The 5,989-nt window shown below is 40.7% G+C and overlaps 1 pseudogene; it reads left to right on the top strand.

Annotated features, from left to right (window-relative positions):
* Positions 1 to 2,371: 2,371 nt before the first annotated feature.
* Positions 2,372 to 2,863, top strand: LOC105510657 (annotated as a pseudogene).
* The last annotated feature ends 3,126 nt before the right edge of the window (positions 2,864 to 5,989 follow it).

The following is a 5,989-nucleotide window of genomic DNA, read 5'->3' as shown; positions in this document are numbered from 1 at the left end:
TTTTACTATACATATATAGATAGAGAGAATGCACCAAAGTAGAGCGCAGGCAAATCCTAGTTCATTGTGCTATTCTTTCAAATGTTATGTATGGTTCAATTTTTTCATAACAAAAAGTTGGAGAAAACAAATTAGCTATGTGCTAAAAAACTGTGCTTATAAAGATTATTAGCACAGTAAGTTAAACTTTCAAGGTTATTTTTCAAACATCATCAGAACATTGAGCTATTCACCTGAACTGAATATAAATATGTGCACTTCAGAAAAAAACCCACTAAATTGCTAACATACAGGAAGACGTAGACAGTGCTCTCTCTCTTCCTCTTACAGCATAATTACCATTCAATCAGGGACTGCACGGTGCATCAAACCCAGCACGCTTGGAAATCATAAGGGGCTAGCAGGCAGGGTTTCTGATCACGTGTCTTTTGACTGTGTGACTTTGGTAAGTCACAACTTCTTCAGGGTTTCAGGTGGCCTACGTTTCTCCAACTTGGGCCCTCCTCTCCATCCCTTCCAGCATTGTAATGATGCAGGCCCTCACTAATTCTTGCCTATACTATTTCAGCCACTTCATAACTGATCCACCTGTCTCCAGGCTAGACCCAACTCAAATCCATCCTGAACAGAGCTACCACAGTAATCCATCTAAAACACGTTTGATTTTGGAATTTCCCACTTCTGGAACCACAGGAAAAAGTTCCAACAACTCTTGAAAATGTCCATTTTCAAAGCCATTCCAAGATCTACCCCCAAATCTCCTCTACTTCCCATTTCCCACCCAGTCTCCTTGCTATTGTTCCAGGATCCTCCCTTGCTATTTTTCTAGTATCCAATTTCCCCCTCACCCAGCTCCGTGATATTTCCTCTTCTCTATGCCTTTGTTCTTGTTGTTCCCTCTGAAAGAAATTTTAACCTTTCCTAGATCACTCCTACCCACTTCTTTCAAATATCAAGAAGCTCACCCTGGCCAGGTGTGGTGGCTCACTCCTATAATCCCAACACTTCAAGAGGCTGAGGTGGGAGGATCGCTCGAGCCCTCAAGCCTGGGGAACACAGTGAGACCCCTGTCTCTACAAAAAAATAAACAAAATTATTCAGCCATGGTGGCGCATGCCTGTAGTCCCAGCTACTCACTTGCTGCAGTGAGCCAAGGCTGTGCCACTGCACTCTAGTCTGAGTGACAGGGCAAGACTCTGTCTCAAAAAAAAAAAAAGGTCACCCTGCAGATTGGTGTCTGCCAGGAGCTAGAGAAGAATAGGTGGAAAGCAGTTGCTTAACGGGTACAGAATTTTCTTCTGGAGTGATGAAAATGTTCTGGAAGTACGTAGAGATGGTGGTTATACAACATTGTGAATGTATTAAATGCCACTGAATCGTTCACTTTAATATGATTGATTTTATGTTTTGTCAATCTCATCTCAATTTTTAAAAGACACCAGCAGCAGCAGCTTATTCTACCAAAAAGCCCTCAATGGCTCCCCACTCTTCTGCCCCCGACTAGATCAGTACCTTGTACACTTCTCTATCACAGCATTTATTATCTTCTATTGTCTGCTCATAGAGCTTCCCCACAAAACTATGAGCCTCTTCTTAACTTCCTCATCTTCTTACCCTGCAGCGCTTAGCCCAGTTCCTCAATAAATTTTTTCATAATCGAAAAACTATAGAGATACTACTTATCTCACTCAAGAAAAGGGCAATGGACTTTTGATGATCTAGGCTATATAAAAGCCTATGAGAGTTTATATTAATTGGAAAGGAAAAGATTAGGAAGATTGCCGTGTCAATCTGGTTATAAAGGACAACAATGGCATGACCTCTGGTGAGATTTTTCAGTTAGCAATATAAACATGTACTTATAAGAAGCACTGTATTAATACGCAAGCCCTGAATATGCCTTGTATCATTTAATGCTCACAACTACTCTATGAAATGAGTATAATGATTAATCCTGTTTTCCAAATGAAGAAACAAACATATTTAAGTAACTCGCCTAAGGTCACAAAGCTGGTTACCAAGAGTGGCAAGGCTCACACCCAAGATGTGCAGGCTGCAGAGTTTGACCCTATAGCATCAATGTGCTACCCTGCACCTTCATGCTGCTCCAGGTATGGTTTCAAGAGCTATGAATGGACATTCTGTGGCCCACAATTTGCCTTTTCTAAGACTGAGAAACACTTCATTTTCCTTATTTACCTACTTATACATGGCCATGAATACTATTTATATTTCATAAAGTGCTTTTTTAAAATATAAAATGTTAATTAAAAAAAAAAAGTCACAAAAAAGAGATGAATCATTTAAAAAGGATTTATCATTTAAAAACCTCTCATGTGGCCTTTCGGCCGGAACCGCCATCTTCCAGTAATTTGCCAAAATGACGAACACAAAGGGAAAGAGGAGAGGCACCCGATATACATTCTCTAGGCCTTTTAGAAAACATGGAGTTGTTCCTTTGGCCACGTATATGCAAACCTATAAGAAAGGTGATATCGTAGACATCAAGGGAATGGGTACTGTTCAAAAAGAAATGCCCCACAAGTGTTACCAAGGCAAAACTGGGAGAGTCTACAACGTTACCCAGCATGTTGTTGGCATTGTTGTAAACAAACAAGTTAAGGGCAAGATTCTTGCCAAAAGAATTAATGTGCATATTGAGCACATTAAGCACTCTAAGAGCCGAGATAGCTTCCTGAAACATGTGAAGGAAAACGATCAGAAAAAGAAAGAAGGCAAAGAGAAAGCTACCTGGGTTCAACTGAAGCGCCAGCCTGCACCACCCAGAGAAGCACCCTTTGTGAGAACCAATGGGAAGGAGCCTGAGCTGCTGGAATCTATTCCTTATGAATTCATGGCATAATAGGTGTTTAAAAATAAATAAATAAAAGATCTCTGGGCTGAAAAAAATAAAATAAAATAAAATAAAATAAAAACCTCTCATGTGGCCAGGCACAGTGAATCACACCTGTAATTCCAACACTTTGGAGGCCAAGGTAGGCAGATCACCTGAGGTCAGGAGTTCAAGACCAGCCTGACCAACATGGAGAAACCCCTTCTCTACTAAAAATACAAAATTAGCCGGGTGTGGTGGTGCATGCCTGTAATCCCAACTACTCGGGAGGCTGAGGCAGGAGAATCGCTTGAACCTGGGAGGCGGAGGTCGCAGTGAGCCAAGATCATGCCATTGCGCTCAAGCCTGGGGCAACAAGAGGGAAACTCCATCAAAAAAAAAAAAAAAAAAAAAAAACCTCTCACGTGTAAATCAGCAAGTATTTGTGGGCTATTCTTATACATGGCTGGAAAGATCAGAGTGTACTGGCTTTACTACAACCACACCCACAAGGCCTCCCCACTGGGACTCATTTTCAAAGTACCTCAACATCTGCACAAAGTAGGCACCCTGCTAATGAGAAAACCATATGAAATAACAGTATGTTGGAAAAAAAGTTAAACACTCTTACTTTTTTAAAAGTTTAGAAAGCATGGTGTATATGTCTCTCTCTAACAAAGAGAAAATGTCACAAGCTGGTAAGAAGAAAATCAACCAAGAATCTATGAGATTAAAAAAAAAATGATTTGTGCATCTGCAAGGGAAAACCTTACTACAGAGGTAATATAAAACCTTAACAATATATAAATATGGTCAATATTAAAAACACGTCATCTCCTCAAAAGTGTACACAGTTGCAGATACGCACACAAATACACACACACACACACACACACACACACACACACACACCCCTCCAAATAAAACTAAGGATGATAGTATAATACACTGGGTAAGTATACATGCATACAAAGCAAAATGACAGAAGGGGCAGTGTGACAGTATTAATATCCAACAATGTCAAATTCAAAACAAAAGTTATAATGGAACAAACTAGAAGCTTTTATACTACAAGTTATACTCTACAATGAATATAAAATAGCCAAGAACCTTAATGTATCAATCATCACAAAATTAAATACATAAAACAAAAACTGTTTGAAATATAAGGGAAGGTGACAGAAGCACAGCTATAGTGAGACAGACATTACTCTAAAGCAACGGCTGGCCAAGTAGCAAAAATAAGGATGTATAATGCTTTTATAGCTCAACATGAACAAGGCATCAGCAGAAAAAAATGGTCAAAGAAAATGAACAAACAATTCCTAAAACAAGAAATGAACGCAGCCGATAAGCACAGAAATATGTTCACACTCCCTGGAAATCAAAAACATGGATTAAGCCAAACTATTTTTTTCTATCAAGTTTAAAAATATGTTTTAAATAGCAGCAGCTATTATTGGAAGGATATAAGGAACGCAACAATTTCACATATCTCTGGAGGGAACACAAATTGGTTTTGGAATTTCCCGTAAAATGCCTCCTTTCTCCCTAATCACGCCTTATCCAATTTTTTTGTATATATGGCTTAAGGTGTAAATCCCATAGCATTAAATTTAAAACATCAGTTCACAATGGTAAGGACATGGGTTCCAAAGCCAGGCTACCTAACTCTTCACTTAGCTACAGTGTCTTGGGCAGGTAAATTATTTAACTTGCATCTGAAATGATGGCAATAGTACCTACTTCTTAGGGTTGCGGTGAGGACCGAGTTACTACCACTTGGACCAATGCCTGGGAAATACACGCTCAATAAATCTTGGCTATTGGCACATGGATTTCTCATAAGCAGTTTCTTTCTAAGTAACTCACTAGCATTTACTGAGTACACCTAATTGGGACATTTGTATGTGCTCAAATAATTTCAAATTACTTATAATTTTTAAGTACAAAGTTTATTAGAATAAAATGTAAATCAAAACATTATACATATATCAGCAGGGCATGATGGCTCACACCTGTAATCTTAGCCCTTTGGAGACCAACATGGCCAGATTGCTTGAGCCCAGGAGTTCAAGACCAGCCCAGGCAACAGGGCAAAATCTGTGTCTACAAAAAATACAAAAATTAGCCAGGCATGGTAGCATGTGCTTATAGTCTCAGCTAGCCAGGAGGCTGAGGTGGGACGATCACCTGAGCTCAGGGAGGTCAAGGCCACAGGGAGCCATGATTGTGGCACTGCAGTCCAGCCTGGGCGGTAGAGTGAAACCCCCATCTCAGAAAAAAAAAAAAAAAAAAGTAGACACACATTATTGCTATAGAATCAAGATAAATAAACGCAGAGTGAATAACAAAGAGAGAACATGGTATATTTATCTATTTATTTATCTTGAGAGAGGGTGTAGTTCTGTTACCCAGGCTGGAGTAAGTAGGTGCTACAGTGGCACAACTGCACCGCACCATAGCCTCAACCTTCTGGGCTCAAGTGATCCCTCTGCCTCAGCCTCCTAAGCCGCTGCGACTACAGGTGTGCATCACCATGCCTATTTTTTTTTTGGTGGGGGGTTAGAGACAGGGTCTTACTAGGTTGCCCTGGCTGGTCTCAAACCCCCAGGTTCAAGTGATCCTCCCACCTTGGCCTCTTTAAGTGCTAGGATTACAGGCATGAGCCTCTACAGAATTTTTAAAAAGAGCATCAGTGGTTTATGGCACAGTGAATGACATTATGGATGATTTGTTCTATTCTTATCATCAACTACACTTGGTTTTCTTTTTTTTCGGGGGAGTGGGATGGAGTCTCACTGTGTCGCCAAGGCTGGAGCGCAGAATGCAATGGCTCAATCTCAGCTCATTGCAACCTCTGCCTCCCAGGTTCAAGCAATTGTCCTGCCTCAGCCTCCCGAGTAGGTGGGATTACAGGCACGCGCCACCATGCCCTGCTAATTTTTGTATTTTTAGTGAAGACAGGGTTTCACTATGTTGCCCAGGCTGGTTTCAAACTCCTGACCTCAAGTGATCCGCCCACCTCAGCCTCCCAAAGTGCTGGGATTACAGGCGTGGGCGACCACGCCCAGCCTATATTTGGTTTCTACAATGAACATGTATGACTTTTGTGGGACAGTCATTTATCCTAACTGGCTGAGACATTCACCTGCG

This window comes from Colobus angolensis, unplaced genomic scaffold (assembly GCF_000951035.1).
Source record: "Colobus angolensis palliatus isolate OR3802 unplaced genomic scaffold, Cang.pa_1.0 Scaffold19, whole genome shotgun sequence".
In the NCBI taxonomy this organism is placed as follows: Eukaryota; Metazoa; Chordata; class Mammalia; order Primates; family Cercopithecidae; genus Colobus; species Colobus angolensis.
Note: the sequence above shows the minus strand (reverse complement) of the source record. Positions and strands in the feature narration are given on the sequence as shown.